This window comes from Pezoporus wallicus, unplaced genomic scaffold (assembly GCF_028554395.1).
Source record: "Pezoporus wallicus isolate ANWC-B61680 ecotype Strahan unplaced genomic scaffold, APGP_CSIRO_Pwel_v1 contig_6714, whole genome shotgun sequence".
Lineage (NCBI taxonomy): Eukaryota > Metazoa > Chordata > Aves > Psittaciformes > Psittacidae > Pezoporus > Pezoporus wallicus.
Genome location: NW_026637486.1, coordinates 1,882,446 through 1,902,501, shown reverse-complemented (window position 1 = coordinate 1,902,501; position 20,056 = coordinate 1,882,446). Strand labels below are relative to the sequence as shown.

The following is a 20,056-nucleotide window of genomic DNA, read 5'->3' as shown; positions in this document are numbered from 1 at the left end:
GACCAACCTGGAAGGAAGGGGACTCTTACGAGCTAACAGATGAGGATAAATAACCATTCTTTGAGGAAGATGAGGACAAACAACCATACACAGAGAATGCTCATGATATAAACCTGCCTGTACCACCACCTACCATCATTTAAAAGTGGGGGTTCTACAAGGACACCAGTAAGAGTACATTTACCATTACTTTTGGGGGTATTTCTGGTGGGGCTGCGTGCGTGTGTATGTGTGTCATGTGTGGGTTTTCTTTAATGATACTTTCAGGCTTTGATGTGTAGTTTCACTTTTAGCACGCTGATTTACCTCATGGTGAAAGAAAAACCCCAAGCTGCTTGTACAGCAAAGAACCTATTTGAAGATGTTAGCTTTTTCTCCTGATTGCGGAATGTCTGTGAGCAGAACATAATGTCACCACATTGATTTAATCGCAGGTGATGTTTCATGATTTTTCTTTCTCCCCTATGTGAACTGAATGAATTGTGTTGATCTCCTAAATCACAGCAAGCATTTTCTCTCAGTTGAAGCCGGAAGACAAATACTTCAAGAGCAACTATAAATCCTAGTTGGGCTGAGAACATCACAAAGACAGCTTCTGCCATAGGTGTTGTCTAGAGTCTCTGCTCACAGCACGAGATGAACAGAGCAGCTTCACTCTACAAAGGAATCTCCAGTCTTCATAAAATCTTCCATCCTCTTGTCTCTGTCCACTCCTCCAGCTTATAGACAAAATTAGCATCAGTATTTTCACTAACTCCTATTTGAATCATTATTCTCAACTTCTGCTGAATTTGGGACATTGAATCTCACTTCTGTGGCCACCGGCACCAGCTTTTGACGCCTGTGAATTTCAGACAGGTTCTGCCTTTCTGCAAGAGCTTTCCAATTTCTCTTTTACCAAAGCAACCACACTGTCCACGAAGTCTAACAGAGCCTGATTTAGTAAGTCACTTTATTTTACCTCATTTCTTTAACCAGGGGTTTCAAAAAGAGGAATAGCAAAAGGAAGATCTCCTTAGGTGCCTACGCAGACTTCCCTCCCCGTCTCTCCTTCTGGTATTTAGTTATGGGAAGGTTGGTCTCAATGACTGTTCGGGAATATGGGAGCTGCTGCTCCCTTTGCCCAGAGGTGTAGCAAGGGCAACGGAGGAAATGGGCATCAAGTATCTGCCAACCCCCTTGGAAGCTGCAGCCTGGCATGAGAGGCTGCTGGCTCACTGTTGAGATGTGTGCCAAGTCATAAGCAATTGCCCTGGAGAGGAGAGGGAGGACAAGAAGGGTAAGAGAAGGAGATACCTGGACAGTATATGCTGCAAGTGCCAGAGAGCCTCCTTTCAGCACTGGCTGACGTGTTACCCCCCGCTGTGCAGTGCCTGGAGCCTCTTGTTTCTGCAGACCACAGCGAGGCACATCTGCCTGTGCTCCAGAAATAGCCTCCCAGTACTCAAACAGACCCAGCGTCCTCCCTGCCCACTATCCCAGCCCTACCTGGGCAGCCAAACACCATCCTCATGTGCTGTTAGTTACAAAAGCAAGTGCTGTGTCATGCAAAAGCTTTGGGTTTCTTTACGCTTTCTCTGCAAAGTCAGGGAGAGGTCGGAACTGCCTCCCTTGCCATCCCAGAATAACTTTTGCTGAGCTTTAATCAATGAACTTGAAAAGATTTGCTGATCCAGACTATAAAATACAAATTTAGCTGCTGAGCTGTGGTGCAATCAGTTCTTTGTGAGCAGGGAAACCCCAACTCCAACATAACGTACAGAAATAGCAAACCCCACTAACAAGTATTTTATTAGTACTCCATAGTAGTGCTGAACTGTTCTGGTTGTTTCTAGAAGCCATACATTTGCATTAGAAGGCAGCAGTTTGCTTTCTTTATGTTTATTATCCATATGGGCAAAGAAGATAAAGAAGAAAATAGGAAAATATCCCTGCCATTGCTAAAGCAGCTACACTGCTGTAGTACAGGCTGGATTGCAGTGTTTTTCTGTACCTTTTAATGACACAGCTCCTGAGATGTCACATTTCATTTAACAGCCTGCGTAATGGTTGGGATGGTGTCACGTAAGTAGTGAACAGAAACTGAGCTTTTAAAATGACAAATCACCCTATTTCTGGGGATTTAGGGCAGAAATTGTTTCCTCTCTCAGAGGCAAAAATCACTGTAATTAACTTTTTCTCCCTGTCGGTTCATGTAATTTGTTCTTGTTAAGAGTATTATGCTTGAGGACAGTGTTACCTCCAGCCTACAGCCATCACACACACAAAATCACACAACACTGTCTGCCAGGCCTGGTTTCGAATCTCCCCTTTTCCAGGGATGTCCCAAGGGAAATTTCCATCTGCCCTGTGCCTACAGGAGCCACGTCTGCTTGCTGCCAAGAGAACTGCTCAGGGGGCTCTCAGCAAGGTTTACTGCCTGTTTTCTAGGGAGTGTAAATGACCTGGAGCATACTGAAGCACTCAGCAGACACGGGCTCGATGCTGTCAGGGAATATGCGTGAGTATGTGCCGCACTGAACGCAGGGGGAGGATGCATTTGAGGAGAGCTGAGCCAGTGCCCTGCTGAGAACAGCCATACATTGCTTTCCCATCACCTCCTGCACCTCCTGTACTCAGCAGATGCGAAATCAGGTGATCAATTATGAACAAGATGACCTCAAACATCTACCCTGCAAGTGCAAGCTCTGCGAGGGCCTGAGCATGTACCTGCGACATAGGGAATGATGCTGAAAGGAAAACGGCAGCACAGTGTTGCTTCTGTTGTGTCAAGTCACCCATCTAAGGTTCCCGGGTCTCTGCTGTGGGAAGCACAAGGTGTCCTGCAATGCATCAGCAAATACACCACAGAGAGAAAAGCACAGACAGCACCCCACTGGCTCAAGGTGCAGCTGACATGTGGTGTAGTTTGCCTCATCTGTGAGTAATTTCATTGCCTGGGTTTGCTTTGCTGTTCTTTTATGAGTGTGACTTCAGAAGAATGATAATGAATTTTACAATAACCATGGGCTCCTTTTCAACTTTTCCAGGCTAACACGAGAGGCCCATTCTGAAGTACATCCACTAGACTCAAATGTAATTAGGTGCATTTAACCTTCTCCCTTTCCCAGCCTCTAAAAAGGGTTTTCCTCAGAGCATGGGAAATGAAAGATCCTCCATCACATGTAGGTTATTAGCTCTCTTATACCGCTGTCTCTGCATTTCACATCCCACACTGACAACTCAAAGGCACCCACACTTCCCAGAGCTTCCTTTTTGTAGCAGCAACGGAGATAGGCTGAAAGGGGAAACTAAGGCACGGAGAGATGATTTAAGCTGTCCTAAAGGTAGCAACTGAACAGAACAAAGTACAGATTATAAAACTCCTGAGTTTCCATTTTACTGAGGAAACACTTGACATTAAACCTCTGCTAGTGTTAAGATACATATCCCATGGCACTGCTCCCATCAGGAAGATCTGCCTGACCAAAATCTCAAGTAGGTGAAATACTAGGATTTGGAACAGAAGTCTGAAGGTTCAAACTGAGGCAGTGGTGCTTCCTATCCAAGAATTCAAAGAGGAGAGAGACACCAAATAGGGGCTTCTTCTGAAAGAGAACACCAGGAGGACATGGCACCTGGGGCAGAGTGGTTGTGTTGTCCATGTCCTAGGAAGTCTCAGCAGCTGGGGAAGATGCTGCATCAGCCAGGGAAGATGCTGCTGCTACCACATGGGTAGCTAATGTTTAGGAATGCCCGTGGATGTTTTTCTCCCTATTCCTGCAATCCAGTAATCTGTTTACATGTAATCCCTTAAAGCAGTGCAACAGCTCTCCCTGCAAGGCTGGTGACTGCTCCAAACGGTTTGCTTGCAGAACTAGGTACTGTGCTTTCAGAGGGAACATTACAGATTGAATCATGTGCCTCCAGAACTGGTGAAAGTGTTGGTATTGACTCTGAGGGATGCAGGGTCAGACCTTGTATTCAGTATCACATATGGATGGAACCTTACCTTGCAACCACAGGAATGAACAGTAAGCCTTTCCCTTCCTCCTCTACCGCATTTCTCCATAAATATTGATGACTACAGAACAATAGCTTTAGAATTCAAAATACAGGATCTTTGTTGCCAGATAGAGAATGACAACACAAAAGAGAGAAGCTAACACTTAAGTTATTCAATAGGCTATTTATAATCATTTGAGGCCAGCACGACGGACTTATAGAGGCTGCACTGCAGCCATCCCTCCATACTCATTAAATTTATCTCATTTTGACAGATTTTCAGCAAACTCTGGCCCAAACAATTATAGCAGTTCTTAAATCCTGAAACACCTGGAGGTAAGCGGTACTGTCTCTGAGCAGAGCTCTTCTAGAGCTGGAATAGCATCATCTTGCCGTTTCTTTGAGATGAACTATTGATGTACATGAATACAAGGTATTAGAAACAGCAAAAGCAAAGACTTCATACTGAACAACTGCTTTTAGGCTATTGGAGTTCTGTGGGCTACTCAGGCTCCATGAAGTTTAAATACTTACACAGAAAGTCGGTACAGTGTGACTGGGGAAAATGCTCTCAGCGGCTCTAAGTGACACACTGGAGGGGAGAATTAATCATGCACAGCTGACTGCCTTTCTTTAAAGGAAAAGGATGGCCCCTGTATAACTTGCACACAGCCCAGCTCTGTGGCTCCTTCTGTGCTCCCTGTAATGAAATGAAGGACAGAAATGCTGCTTGCCTTCTGAGGGTGGTGGGGAGATAAGATTGTTCTTTGCCTTGCAACAGCTCTCAGAAGTAGTTACCTGGGTACAATCCTCTGTGTGTTATCCCCAGCATTTTCTCCCCTGCCTTTCCCATTTTTGAGTCTAAAAGATGTTCAAGTAAAGCTTGGGGAGAGTTTGCTGCCGAGGTGTTTATTTGCAAATGTATTTGGGGCACTTTCCATATAATACTGCTATGGAGATAATGGATACCAGACCCTTCTTAAAATGTAGCGACCAAAGGATCTGAAAGCCACTGACACCGCAGTAATACTTGAAAAACGGAAGGAAAAAAGGAAGAACACTACAGTTCGGTCACATCCTCTGCTTAATATTCCTGATGCCAACCTTATGAAGTTTAACCATGCCAAGTGCAAGGTCCTAAACCTGGGTCGGAGCAATCCCAGGCACAGCTACAGGTTGGGCAGAGAAGTGATTCAGAACAGCCCAAGGAGAAGGACTTGGGGGTGTTGGTTGATGAGCAAATGAACATGAGCCGGCTTCAGTATGCGCTTGCAGCCCAGAAAGCAACCGCATCTTGGGCTGCATCCAAAGGAGCGTGACCAGCAGGGTGAAGGAGGTGATCCTGCCCCTCTACTCTGCTCTTGTGAGACCTCATCTGGAGCATTGTGTGCAGTTCTGGTGTCCTCAACATAAAAAGGACATGCAACTGTTGGAACAAGTCCAGAGGAGGCCACGGGGATGATCAGGGGACTGGAGCACCTCCTGTATGAAGACAGGCTGAGGAAGTTGGGGCTGTTCAGCCTGGAGAAGAGAAGCTACGTGGAGACCTCAGAGCAGCTTCCAGCATCTGAAGGGAGCCCATAAGGATGCTGAGGGTGGACTCGTCATTAGGGACTGGAGTGACAAGACAAGGAATAATGGGTTAACACTTGAACAGGGGAAGTTTAGATTGGATATAAGGAAGAAGTTGTTTACTGTAACAGTGGTGAGGCACTGGAATGGGTTGCCCAGGGAGGTTGTGAATGCTCCATCCCTGGCAGTGTTTAAGGCCAGGCTGGACAGAGCCTTGGGTGACATGGTTTAGTGTAAGGTGTCCCTGCCCATGGCAGGGGGTTGGAACTGGGCCTTTCTAACCCTAAGTATTCTGTGATTCTAACTGCTTGCTACGCCAAACTGAAGGGAAGCAGGAATGATGCTTTACGGTAAAATGCTATAAATAAAGCACTTTCAAATATGGGTTGTTTCACTACCATTTTGTTTATGGGAAGGTAATAGCTTGTGAAAAGTTCCTCTGCTACCTTCATTTGGATGTCTATAAGCAAAGTGCAGAGTGACATGCTCTGAAGACTTCTATAACTGGCATTATTGCTATCCTAGGCAACCTTTTAAGGGAGAAGAGGCTTTCTCTCACTTTTTAAAAGTAATACAATCTGAGGGCCACTTACCTCCCCCTGTAACCTTCATCTGTACATATGTTTCTCCAGGGAAGTATAAATCATAGTCTTTGCGTGTCAAATAGCTTAGTGTCAACAGAGCAATGAGTCATATATAATAAACGATACAGAATCCCAGGCGCTTTGTGGAATTGGAACAGTAGCAGCATGCAAACAATAAAGCAGAAAAACACCCCGAATGTGCTTTTCCTGCTCAACCAGTTCATTTTGGTTACTAAATGGCCCCAGTGAAGCTCGCATCTCCTTTTTGTGCTCATTTCTTACAAGGGTTCTGACAGAGGAGCTCTATTGTCAGGCATGGCAAGCCACTAAGTGAATATTGGAACAGATTCAGAAAAAACTGCATTTTGCATGGTTGTAACATGTACTGGTATCAGTCAGGCAATTCTGAACAATTATATTTACGTGGTTTGTGTAGGAAACCTATCAAGTAACCTCTGGATTCAGGGAACCAAGCTGGGCTGTTGAAATTCTTGACTGAACTACTGAGTGACATGCCCCTTCTAGATGGTTCTTGGTCTATCTTTAGTGAATAAACCTGAACAACAGAACATTATAACAGTGGTTTGCCACTTGCAAACAATTTACAGCAGTGAAGCATTGATTTGAAAAGTCAATTTTCTCTTATGCTTACCTATGTACCATGTTCTGCTTAAAAGGAGGTACTCTGGATTTGCACGGCCTGTAGCACTCACTGAAAAGTCAACCAAGCTTTAAAGTTATTTTCACTCTTTATAGTGTTTTGAGGAAAAATGAGGAGACCCAGCACCATTGCTCAGATCTGACACAAGACACAATAAAACCAGCAAGATGAGAATGGGATATGTTTCTCAGATTACTCTCCATGCTTACTGAGTATGGCTTTGACAGAGCATTTCCATCAGGAGAGCCCAGTGTGCAATGAGCTTGCTGCAGCCTGTAGGGTTTTGCAAGAATAAATCTGCATGGGAGTTCACAATGAGTAAACCAAAAGGCTGGCAGCAGCTATGCCAGTAATTCACAAGTCACTCTGGGTTTATAAAGATGTAAAAGGAACTATAACTAATGCTGGATACAGCCAAGATAACCCTACAGCCTTATAGCTGCTGTTTACAGAGAAACACTGACCACAGGGGACCTTTTCTAGGCTACGGTTTGACTTCCATACGTGTCTATAGTGTACAAGAGCAGCACAGACAAATGCACCTCAGTGCAACAATGATAAGGAGTTATCCACAGGATTAAATGCAGTTTTGAAATGATATATATATACACACACACACATAAAAAAGAGATATACTGTCCTATCCTGATGTTCTATGTATCTACCACAATAATTTATCTTCTAAGAATACATGAACTGGAAAGATGCAAAAGCTAGAAGTGCCAGTATCTTGAGTTTCCCCAGGCAGCCTGAAAGGCCCTTGTCTTTTGAGACTGCTTGATTAACAAGTTTTGATAGCTGTAACAAGCAGAGACTTTGAAAGCAAGCAGAGGAATATGTGAATGCAGATCACAGTGGAAGCAGACAGTTCAGGATGTGTTTAAGGCTTGCAAAACCTTGAGGATTTCTTTTCTGTTTAAAAGACACATTTCAAAATGTTAATTTTACACACACACAATTTGTCTTGTACCCAAGTGCTGAGGTCAGTCAGTTACTTGTGCCACAAACATGCATTAACTGGAGCAACATGGGGAAATACCTGTGATCAATAATACAGACCCTGGGGGCACAAATGAGAAACTCAGCAACAGACTGGCTGTACCTGAAAGAGGTAACTAGTAAATCATTCTCACCAGCATGGAAGCCTGGTTACTTAACACCATGGTTTAGGTTAAGTCTTATGAAAGAGAAGAAAACAAAGCTGACCAACATTTTCCCATTAGTGACCTAAACCCCATGAAGAGCCAAATACGAGCTCCATGATAACAATACACCAGAACTGCACACGACTTACCCAACTGAAAATGCAAAGTCAAATGCTAATCTGTCTTTAAATAAATCACGATTATATACTATTAAGTCAATTTGCAAACCAAGCTTCAAAAGATGCATAATTAACGAGATGTCTGTTCCACATTTATCACTAAGAAACTATTTTCAGCTCTCCTGTGTTATCACTTTTCCTGCACTGTGTCAGACATGGACTCCTTAACATCACCTCAAAGATTCTCTGCTCTTATATGACCTCCTGAGATCCCTGAACTATAAAGGTGACTCATCCCCTCTCCCAAGCAACAACACTTGTCTTGAGCACATATTATTGCTCCGTATCTAACTAGAACCCATATCTATACTTGGAGGCCTACTAATACCCTCTTGGGTGGTAGCAAGTAAAGCTGCTTTGGGTGTCCTCTCACGATTTCCCCTATAGATGACTAAGAAAAATACAAGGTACCTTTTTTAAGAAGACAAGCTGAGAAAATTGGGGCTGTTCAGGCTGGAGGAGAGAAGCTGTGTGGAGACTTCAGGAGCAGCTTCCAGTGTCTGAAGGGAGCCTACAGGGATGCTGAAGAGGGACTCTTCATCAGGGAATGGAGCAACAGGACAAGAAGTGATTGGTTTAAACTGAAACAGGGAAGCTCAGGTTAGATATAAGCAAGAGGTGCTTTACTGTGAGGGTGGTGAGGCACTGGGCACAGGTTGTCCAAAGAAGTGGTGAATGCCCCATCTCTGGCAGGGTTTAAGGCCAGGCTGGACAGAGCCTTGGGCAACATGGTCTATTTAGTATGAGGTGTCCCTGCCCATGGCAGGGGTTGGAACTGGATGCTCTTACGTCCTTCGCAACACAAGCCATTCTGTGATTGGACTAGTGATGCTGGCTGAGCTGGGATGTGCTTCCTTTCCCACCCAATCCTTTGAGGAATGCACTCTGACTTTTTCAAACAGCAATGCCATGATGGCAAGTCCATCCACTGAGGACAAAACATGGATCCACTGAAGAGTTCAGGCTGGACACGACCTCAGCACCCACCTGGTCCTACACCCTTCTCCCTGTCTTTATAGGCAAGGACTGTGTTTGGAAATGAGACAACACTTAAAAATGAGATGCAGCAGCTCTTGTTCCTCAATCTCTCAGTGTGGGTGTAAATCCAGATTAATTTAATTGACTTCAGTGAAATCCTTGCAAAACATCACAGATGTAAGAAAAAAGCCTAAGGATGGATGGGACAGTAATATGCTGCAACACTGGTAAGAAATAAATCTAGCAGTATGAGTGGGATTGGTTTACTTAAACCTTGATATGAAGTAGTACTTCAAAGAATGAACTCTATAAAAGCTTCAAGTATGTGATTATGTCTCATGAAAACCAGTGCAAACTAAGGCTATACCTTCTAATAGGCATGCTTCAAAGTTTTTTTCCTTTAACCCCTCTTACTTCTTTTCTTATTACAATTATCTACAGTTTTCCACCTGTTCCATTTTAGCCCCATCCCTTCCAGGACTTACTGACACATTCTGAGGAGCACTGCCTTACAACAGCACACCACACACTTCTTTTTGAGTCTAAAACTTGCTCTCTTTTTCTTTGTGGAAAGACCCTGAAAGTTCCTGTATTTGCTCACTGAAGTGACCTGTTACCCCTCTTCTTGCACACTGATGCCTGCCAAACACCTGTGTGAGCTGTCAGCCTTGGTGCTGGTGGCTGGAAGCTCAGCAAGTCACACCAGGTGGCATGTGAAGAGCAGAAGATGATGAAGAAAGCTTTGAATATGGTGCAACCGTCAACACTGCATGTCTGCACATGCCGAGCCTACGCTCAAGTTACCACAAGTGTATCCACTGCTCTCCAAAGGCATTTGAAAACTGGAAGTATTATTACATTTGTAATAATGTAATAATTACGTTACATTATTTCATTTGTTCATTTCCTTCTGTTCAGCCTGGAGAAGAGAAGCTGTGTGGAGACCTCAGAGCAGCCTTCCAGCATCTGAAGGGGGGCTATAGGGATGCTGGGGAGGGACCCTTCATTAGGGACTGTAGTGACAGGACAAGGGATAATGGGTTCAAACTTAAACAGGGGAAGTTTAGATTGGATATAAGGAGGAAGTTCTTTCCTGTTAAGGTTGGTGAGGCACTGGAATGGGTTGCCCAGGGAGGTTGTGAATGCTCCCTCCCTGGCAGTGTTGAAGACCAAGTTGAACAAAGCCTTGGGTGAGATGGTTTAGTGTGAGGTGCTCTCTGCTCATGGCAGGGGGTTGGAACTTGATGATCTTAAGGTCCTTTCCAACCCTAACTATTCTATGATTCTAAGATTCTATGATTTGTGGGGGAAGATGAAAAGAAATCAACAAAAACCATCACAAAACCAGCCTATGAATTAAAGTGATGTTTGGTTAGCGATGTAAGAGTTGCAACCCTCCTCTTGTGAGCTGCACATTTGAGCCTAATACTCCTACCTGCTACAGTGATACTACACAGATGGCCAAGTCATCAATTACAGTCTGATTAATCTTATCCTAATAGAAATGAAGCACTGCACAGATCCCCCAGTTAACTCCTAAGATGTCCCAATGTGGAATGGCTCTGGCAACTCCAGCAGCCCCTGAAGCTTCAAGGCATGGCTTGAAGTGATTTCAGTAGCCCGCATTACTGACCTCCTACACACAGGTGCCATGAACAGTTCCACACTGCAAGTTACCCACTCTGTGAAACAGACACTAAGATCTCCTGAGGAGGCTGCAGAAGGTGAGAACAAGTCCTCTGCCATAGGTCCATCTGTAATTGAGGGATGTCTCTTTACAGCTTTTAACAGGAAATGTAATTCCCCAGACATGCAAACCTGATTTCAACACCACATTTTGTTATCTCGGTCCAGTTATACAACCTCCCCTCTCTGCAAGCAGAGCCGTCAGCTTTGTGCGTGTGGAATTTTCCTCTAATTCTTAACAGTCTTGAAAGTACAGTTTGTGACCAATAATTAAAAGCACAGCTTCCAAGGCTGATGTATGTCCCGTTCGCAAGCTAAACATTACAGGCACCCTCCCTGTTCTCATTCCTGTGAAGCTTATTAAAGAAGTAAGACCTAAAATCAGCAAGTTTCCCTGTGTTCCACCATCTTTGGGATAAAACCAAGAGGCAATGATAAGGCATGAAAAGTTCTTTATCAAATTAGGAAAGAAATATTTGCCAAGAAGCTGTCACTATAACTGCTGTTCTAAGCCCGAATGCTACTTAGTGTCTCCAAGAATCAAAACAATAAATTCCTCCGGTTTAAGTACATTTAAAGTGCTGCATTTCCATCAGATTTGAATTAAGTCAAAACAGGGCAGCTGAGCTATTGAGCAAGACACCAAAACACTGAGCTAACTGGAACGGAAGAACTAACATGTTCTCTCATCTATGACCCTCTAAGCTCCCAGTTACTTTTGAAAACCTCTTTGAAAGGGCAGTACCACTTTGGAGCAGGATGCTCCAGGCTGGTGTGGATGATCTCATCAGTGCAGTATCCCTGCCATTTCTGCAGCTCAGTGCAGTTCTAGCTTGATGACTGGTTGAAAAAGCTATAGCAAGTGTGTGTTTGGATCTTTCTCTCAAGCCTTCTCTACTGCTTCCCTGATTCTAAATAAATAGGTATTACAAGTATCCATAAGAAAAGTCTCAATTACTTCCTGCTGCTACCCTTCCACCCCTAGAACCCTGAGAGCTGCTGGAGCTCTGCGATGTCCTGATGGCTCCTGTGGCCACACTCTGGCAGAGATCATCTAACCATAACTACCATTGTGTTTATGATAGCGTCACGACTGCTACTATTTCAGGGACTGGATTATGGTTTGTATTACTCATGTCCCACACTTCACCTGCTGGTAACTACTCCCCTGACATCCACATGGTTTTCACATTCTCCAATTTATTCCTTACCATCTGCTAGTCAGATGTTCCAACCAAATAAACTTTTACTGTTCCATTTCTCTTTGATATATGCTGCTTTGCCCTTTTGTAGCTCCTCTGATCCACTCCAGAAGATTAACTTTGCATGCAAACATCCACGCTGTTGTGGTTGCTTTGGTTTAAGAAAGCCACAGAGAAGTCAGTGCATCTTTGGCTGGAGAAGGGGAAACCCAGGCAGTGCTCACACAGGCCATCGATCAACTGTCTGATTCGCAGATTTCAGAACTGCTAATATAACTGGCACTTCCTCCTCTAGCAGAAGGACATTCCTAGACATCATCCCTTCTCCTTCAGATTTAGTTTTGCAGTGCAAAGAGAAACCCAATTTACTTTTGGGAGAGAATTATCAGGTGCTGCAGCAGCAGTTATCACTGCAACATACAGAACACTGACATCAGTTTAGCCCTGTGGGAAGTATCTGTAGCTGGTGGGTGCTACTCTTCTCCCTTTGATTTCAGTGGCCTGCACTGACAAGTCACATCCTTGCCCGAAGTATGTCCCAAAAGGCAGAACTGGCTCTCAGCTAGGAGGATCACCTCTAAGTCCTTTGTGGTTCACTGCTCAGACACCAAGCAGCACATTGTGGGGCTGACTGCAAATAAGGAATGTGACAAGGTTTCTCCTAAAACATAGAGCCAAATTCTGCTTTCACATATGCTGCTGTCACCTTTGTGCTGTAAAGAGATTCTAGACTTGAAACACTGCAGATAAAGGTCTGATTTAATAGACAGAGCAGCCCCTTAAAGCCATCCACTGAGGATCTTAACATTCTGAAAGGTGCCCATTCATGCTGCACTTCAGCTGCAGCATGAACTGAAGGCAACCAAAGCATTACCAACTGTCACAACTTCTCTGCCAACTCTGAAGGTTTCTCATGCAGTTACTCGTCCTGTACTCATTTCCATGCCATCAGCAAACTGAACATAAAGCCCACCCAGGGAATATTAGCATTTTGCATCTTTGCCTGTTATACTCACTTCAAGTGAGTATAACACTTCAAAACAGCTCTTTGCAAAATGACAGCCTAAGCCATCACCTAACCCCACTCTGCAAACCACTGAAGGATTAGGGCCACAAGGTTTTCTAATGAGGGTTTGCCTAAATGGCATCACCCATCTGTCAAACCTGGCTGCACTCGAGCTTCTCGCTGAGCACACGTAGGACAGGTAGCACAGCTCTGGGCTCCAGCCTTGGAGAGGTTGGGAAATAAACACTGAACCAAACAAGAGCAAGGCTGTTGACCTCACTGGGAGCAGGCAGCCAAACATGTCTTAAATAAGAACATCGCTGCTTCCTGAAGGGCCCTTGATATATTTTCCCCAAAAGCCTCTTTTATCACTAGTCACTGCTTCATTTCCTGCCTGTTGTTCTGAACGGACTTTTCTTGGTGTAATTCAATAGTGAAAGACTAAACCCAAGCAGGTAAATCAAAGGCACATGACATTCATTATAGTAATCTTTCCCTCATACCCTCACGTATAACAAGTAACCTCTGCAAAGTTTTGACAGAAAAAAACCCACTCTGCAGTTGTTTAATTTCCTTTTCTTTCTTTCTGTCAGGAGAGTCGCTGGTTTATGGGGAACGTGTTCTTCTGGCTTCAGATCAGCACGCTGCATGTACAGTGGAATGGCAGAACAATGTCAGCACTGTGGTGCCAGACCTGGATGAACTGGACACAGCAACTTAGAGATACAAGACAGTAAAATGCTCAAATGCTTCTTTGATCAAAGGGTTTTTGCAGCATGGTTTTTAATCCCATCAAATCCCCATAAAGGTGAGAGCTGGTAGCTCTGAAAGCAGCTTGTTACATTCTGGCAAGCCAGAGTGTCCTTTGATATTTTCAAGAGCCGGGATACTGCATATTAAAAAGGTTTGGATGTCTGAAAAACAAACCAAGAAAACTCCTTTGCAAGGATATTTTGCAGGCTCTGAAGGTCTGGTATCAAGTCTGGTGCAGCACAGACACATTCCTACACTGAGTGACCTTTGCCAGGTCTGTAAAACTGCTGTTCTCTTTCAGAAATGGTTTCTGGCACACAAGGGAGAAGCAGACAAGTCTGAACTAATTTAAACCCAAGCTCCTTTATGAAGCCCAGTTTTTGTGACATCCCTGCATCATGGCATTTGGGTTAAATCCATTCATCTGGAATTTCCCATGTGTGTCTCCATTTTGACTGAAAATATTGAAATTGGATTTGATATTTAGGAGAATCATTTCTTAACCAGCACTCAAACACACCAAGTTTTCCATTTTAATGCCATTTAAAAAGCTTACTGCAGCAGCAACTTGGATTTGCCTCTCCAAGTGTACTTCATAGGACAGAGATGAATTTATATAATTGAGATTAAACACCTTTGGACAGTTGGATCACTTGCTATGAAAAACTCATCTCCGCCAATGCTTAACTAAAGTTCCTGCTGGAATGTGGGCACCAACACCTGCTCACAGGCAGAGCTCTGGTGCTCTGCTTCTTGCAACTCCCCAGATTAAATTCCCGCAAATGCAAAAGTTAATGTCCCTGGGAAAGCTGTGTGAAAACAGAGCTGAAGAGGGGTTACTTAGAAATGTAAACACATGGCTGAACCACATGAATTAAGGACCCTATTAAATAGGGTTTCTAGATCTCTCTCTACTGCAGTTACACAGTCTGTCACGACAGCAGTTTGGGAACTTGTTCTCTCTGCAAGGGTATAATTAAGTATTCATTCCTCCTTCTTATTGATTTGATTAGTTGGAAAACGGTTATGTACTTCCTAAGCCACCGAGCTGACTTTGGTGATCGTGACTGTGAAGAGCTTTGAGAATGCACAATCACAATTGCTTTTGCTATTATTGTATTATTCCTCAGAGTGCATCTTAAAATGCATCAACCTTCTCATTTCTAAACTGATGACATGCGAGCAAAAATTGTACAGCTAGCTAACAGGTCTGCATGGGGAAAGGTGGTTCTCAGGAAGAAAAGGCCATGAGAAATGCAAGGGATGTCTGGAACAGTGAGGATGCCTCATTCCACATGTTGGTCTCGGAGCCAGTGCTGTCAGCAAGGCAGCCACACGCATATGGAAAGAGGCCTCTGGGTGACAGACAGCAGCAGGCAGGTGGGTGCAGCTTTGTTTAAGGATTTCATTAGTGTCTGCAATGCATCCAATTACTTGCTATTAATTTAAAGGTTGTTTGATTCTGGTATTAATTCAATAGCCTTGAATGATTTTCAGAAGTATCTGTCTGGGTAGATATGCATGGGAATCTAATACAAACCTACTGTCTTCAGAAAGGCAAGTGGGGCTATCTGAACATTCAGCCTGGTTTGGTATGCAGTTCAGCAGCAAAAAGTACTGGCTGGGAATTCCAGATTACTCACAGGCAGCTTTGACTTACGTGGTTCCATGTTCGGGCAGATGGGAGACAAAATGGTCTGGAGGTTTTACAAAAACACTTCAGGTAATGTTCAGCCAATTTATTTAATCTTAAATTACTCAAAGATCCATAAAATTCACTCCTGAAAGTTAATCTAATAGTTGCATTGCTGCATGGGGAGTAATTACCAGAACACATTTATCTGGTTATTAACTGGTCATCTAGACCATACCCTGCCGCATGTTAATTCCTGCCTACGTTGAATGTGGTAAAGAGAAATAAATAATTAGAAAAGATTCATTTCTTCATGTTAATGCAACACTTCAGCCTCTGCCAGGAAACAGCAGCAGTCATTACAGACTATCAAGGGCACCATTTATGTGCTTGAACATTATGGAAGTGGGATGCAAGACAAATTTGCTGTATTAATGAAGATGAATTATGTTTTAAGAGTTACTCTTAGCACTAAGATATTAATCTGTCATAACACAGAAACGTGTTATGCAGACATCTTGAAAACAGGCTTTTCACATGTCAAGAAGCATTTTTGGCCATAACATATCTGCTCCCCAAAAGTCTGCCTCTGTAATAACTTTTTCCAACCTCAGTTGAGGATCTGGCTCCTATTTTTGGTGTTGTTTAAAAAAGCTACAGCTTGGACTTAATGTGCACCCATGGATGCAAAGAGAACTTTCTTATCCAGAGAAAGAGGACTTCTCACCCAAAAAGTCCCATTGCAAGATGAGTGCTCATGGAGAACCTGATCTAAAGCCATCCAAAATGAACAACCACTTACGGCAAAAGCAGGTCTTGAATTATACTTCGTGATCCACATAATTATGGTCTGTAACCAGCTAAGTAGGAAGTCTTTACAGTGCCATTATCTATGAGACCTTCCTTCCTCAGAGGGACTCCAGTCATCACGCACAACAACTTGTCATTTTATTGGTGCTGTGGGGAGCTCATCTCCACTGGACAGAGGCTCCTCCTTAGCTCTGAACTTCTATCACCAGCCCCAGGTCCGTGATTTCCAATTCTGCTGTTCCTCAGGAGTCAGGTGCCAGTGAACGCCTGGGACTGGAGAAGGGCTGAGAAATGGAGAGGTTGAGAACTGCACAATACATTATTGAGGAGGAAAAGCCACACTGCATCATACCTAGCCTGCGGGAGACTTTAGGGATGAAGCCAGGAGGAAGTTTAGGGGCTATTTATAATAGTATTTCCCGATCCTCCCCCAGAAAGAGTTAAGAATGAATTTTAAATGTGGAAGCTCTTCAACAAGTACCATTTTTCTTTACAAAACAATTACCTCTAATGTGAGTGATGAAGTTTTGGAAGAGAAGGGATTTGCTGGCTGGTTTTGTTTCCCTGCCCTGCACAATGAAAACACTCCCCCCCCCCCTTTTTTTTCTTCCTCTGTAAATAGAGCCACACTTTCAATACGAAAAGTACCTGTGACAGAAAAAGTTCATAAGAGAAAGAACTGAGACAAAGTGTCAGCTACATTAAACATGAACAGCCTATAGAAACCAAAGTTATGTCTATTTATACCAACCCAAAACCTAGGAGGAAATTTTATTTTCTCTTCTCTATTATTAAATCAGATAGTCCAAAAGGATTTTGCTCAAGTGCAAAGTTCTTGTTATTCCTTTTGCACTCAGTTGGCTGTACAGCACATCTGGAAATTAAATGTGAAGTTATCACCTACAACATCTAGGCGGTGCAGAAGTCAAATCACGAGTCTATGGTTTACCACTACTTTATCTAAAGCTAATTTATGTAAGCAGAACCTCAACTGCTGGATGAAGTGGAGAGTACAAAGTTCAGCTCCCCTATTACATCCATCTACTTTTTCTTGGCAGAATTACTTTTTCCAATATTACTTGGCTGACGTGCAAGAAGAATCAAGGTCTCAGCAGATATATCACAATCTGGTTATTGCTTAAGTAGCTTATAGACACACCAGGATTTTCTTCTGCCCATCCTCTGCTCACTCCTGTGTATGTCTGACAAGAAATCAAGTTTGGAGATTATTTATTCTAAAAAAAAGTGATCTTTATTAAAACCCTGACATGCCATTTTCCTGATATAAGCAACAGTAAAAGCATCTCATGTCTTCTCAGCAGCATCCCAGTTTGGGTATTTTGCTTTGGGGGCCTTGCCTAAGTTGTAGCAGAAACTACCACAGGCTGGATTTCAACCTGCAGGAAGTTTTTGGATTTCCTCTGCCTCAGAGGGAATTCCATGGGGAGCTCAGGTAAAGCGGGTGGAAAAGGGACAAAGCCAAACCCCAAACATGAAGAAACTCCAAGCTTGTGAGACTGTTGTGGCTTAAGCACAGCCGGTAACTCAGAACCACGCAGCCGCCCACTCTGCCCCTTCTTCCTCCCCACAGGATGGGGAGGAGAATCAAAAGAATGTAACCTCCACGGGTTGAGATACAAACAGTGCAGTAACTGAGGTGTAACACAAACCACTCCTGCTACCACCTATAATAATAATGATAAGCGAAATAACAAGGGGAAATAATGCTATTGCTCAGCACCCCCGCTGATACCCAACCCAACCTGATCAGTGATCTGGGCCTTCTGGGTAACTCTCCCCAATTTCTATCCTGGTCATGACATGATGTGGGATGGAATACCCCTTTGGCCAGTTTGGGTCAAGTGTCCTGGCTCCGCTTCCTTCCGGCTTCCCATGCCCCTCCTCACTGGCAGAGCATGAGACTGAAAAATCCTTGATCAAATCCTTGATGCTTCCATGATTCCATGATTCTAAGTAAACATTACTTAGCAACAACTGAAAACACTGGTACTGTTCTCAGGCTAAAGTTGAAAACACAGCACTGCAGCAGCTACTAAGAAGGAGAAAAATGACTGCTACTGCTGAACCCAGGACAGAGACAAATCCCAAAGTATTACTTGATTAAACAGAGTTACAGGACTCGGTATCACTGAGGTATTAACATAACACCAATGGGATTTAACTATGGAGAAGATTAAAGTCTAATATCAATTTTTAGCCAGAGTGCTGAAGTGTGAGAAAACATCTGGGGTTTGCAGTGAGCAAGGCAGCTCCCATCCCAAAAAAACACCACCCCAAACAACTGAAGAACCCCCCAGAATAACCCCAAATCCAAAACCCCCGCATTCCAACAACCCTTCCCTTCTTTTGCTACACACCTTATGCAGTCCTACCTAGAATAATTCGTTTTATACCTCTTGAGCAAATAGCTGGTCCTAAAGAATTTATTCAAGGCAGTAAATAACTGTATGCCAAGTAACTGACTTCTCTGCTAGAGAAACTGGTGGGACTTTTACTGTGTTTAAAGTTTAGTTGATTTGCTGGGTGGAAGCTAAGTTGTTATTCCTGAATCAATGTGGAAAGGTGGGGTTTTGTATGTGGTTACTGTAATCTAGGAGCTTGAGGGTTTTGCCCCTGTCCTGTCCCCCTGCCTTGCTTTACAGCAGAAAAATAAGCACAAAATAAGCACAGGAAATGTTTTGCAAAATAAAATATAAAAATCTGCTCTTGGATTTATCTGCTTTATCTATTTTTGTTACCCTGAATTATAAAAGAGTGCTCTTTTCATAGCTGCTCTCAACATGCCTTTATTAGCACTATTTGTTAACTGCCAATTTTCCTTATGCAAACCCAAGCTTATGAATGCTGAAGGAAACCAGAATGGGGTAAAACTCGGCTGTATGAGATGCAAACTCAGGCTGAGGAAGTAGCAAAGGTTTCTGATGGAAGCCTGTCAAATGGTAAACCAGTTGAAGAACCACCAAGGTGATCTCAGACTGACTTCAAGCTGCCAAGCAGTGACAAACATGGAAAAATTAAGTCTATGAGCATTATATTCAGCATTCAAGCTGCTGTACAAAGAGGCTTCACCACCTCATTCAAAATGCTGAACAAGAGCTACCAGAGCTGTGTAACAGTCAGAAACTAGAACGGTTTGAAAAGGACTAGAAGGGTAACTGGGGAACAGAAGGGAACTGAGAGACTTTGGCTTGATTAGCCAAAATAAAAAGTGATGGGATTGCTGCTCTAAGTGTGACTGAGGTAAGCTCTGAAAAGGGAGAACAGCTCCATAAGGTGAAGTATGAGAGCTACAAGCTTTCCCAAGAGGGAATGCTCCTGACCACCACTGCAGCAATCAGACTGTGAAATAGCCTCCTGCAGGGGCTACATAGAAGAAAGAAGGAAAAAAAAGGGGGGGGGGAGGAAGGGGAAAAGAATCCAATCCACTGAACTGTGCCAAAACACAACCTCCTCCCAGTAACAGCTTGTAAAAAGCAGTCCACTTAAATGGGATGCTAGCTGCAGCAGCAGGGAAGTGAATGTGCTTATCCACCAAGTCCCTCGAAGGCAGCATATTGCTAACAGCTCCCAGGAAGCTCAACTGAAACACATGAAGTTCAGGGTGAGAGCACCAGACACTTGGCTCTACACTGTCAAAATGCCTTCAACATCATTAATCAGAGCTTGGCATTTTCCATTTTTCCCCATGACCAGGCATGTATTTGCAGAGTATTTAAATCTCCCCAGTTTCAATATTTCAGGATGACAAAGGCTGAGCTTGCAATAGGAAACTATTGCATGGTTGATTAGCGCTCTGATAAATGATTCACAAGTCAGCATCCTCCTACCTGCTGCACAGTATA

At 43.6% G+C, this 20,056-nt stretch overlaps 1 long non-coding RNA gene across 3 annotated transcripts in view; it reads right to left on the bottom strand.

The window, feature by feature from the left end:
• LOC130597338 (uncharacterized) overlaps nucleotides 1-20,056 on the bottom strand; it is a 70,101-nt gene that overhangs the window by 9,722 nt on the left and 40,323 nt on the right. The window lies entirely within an intron of this gene.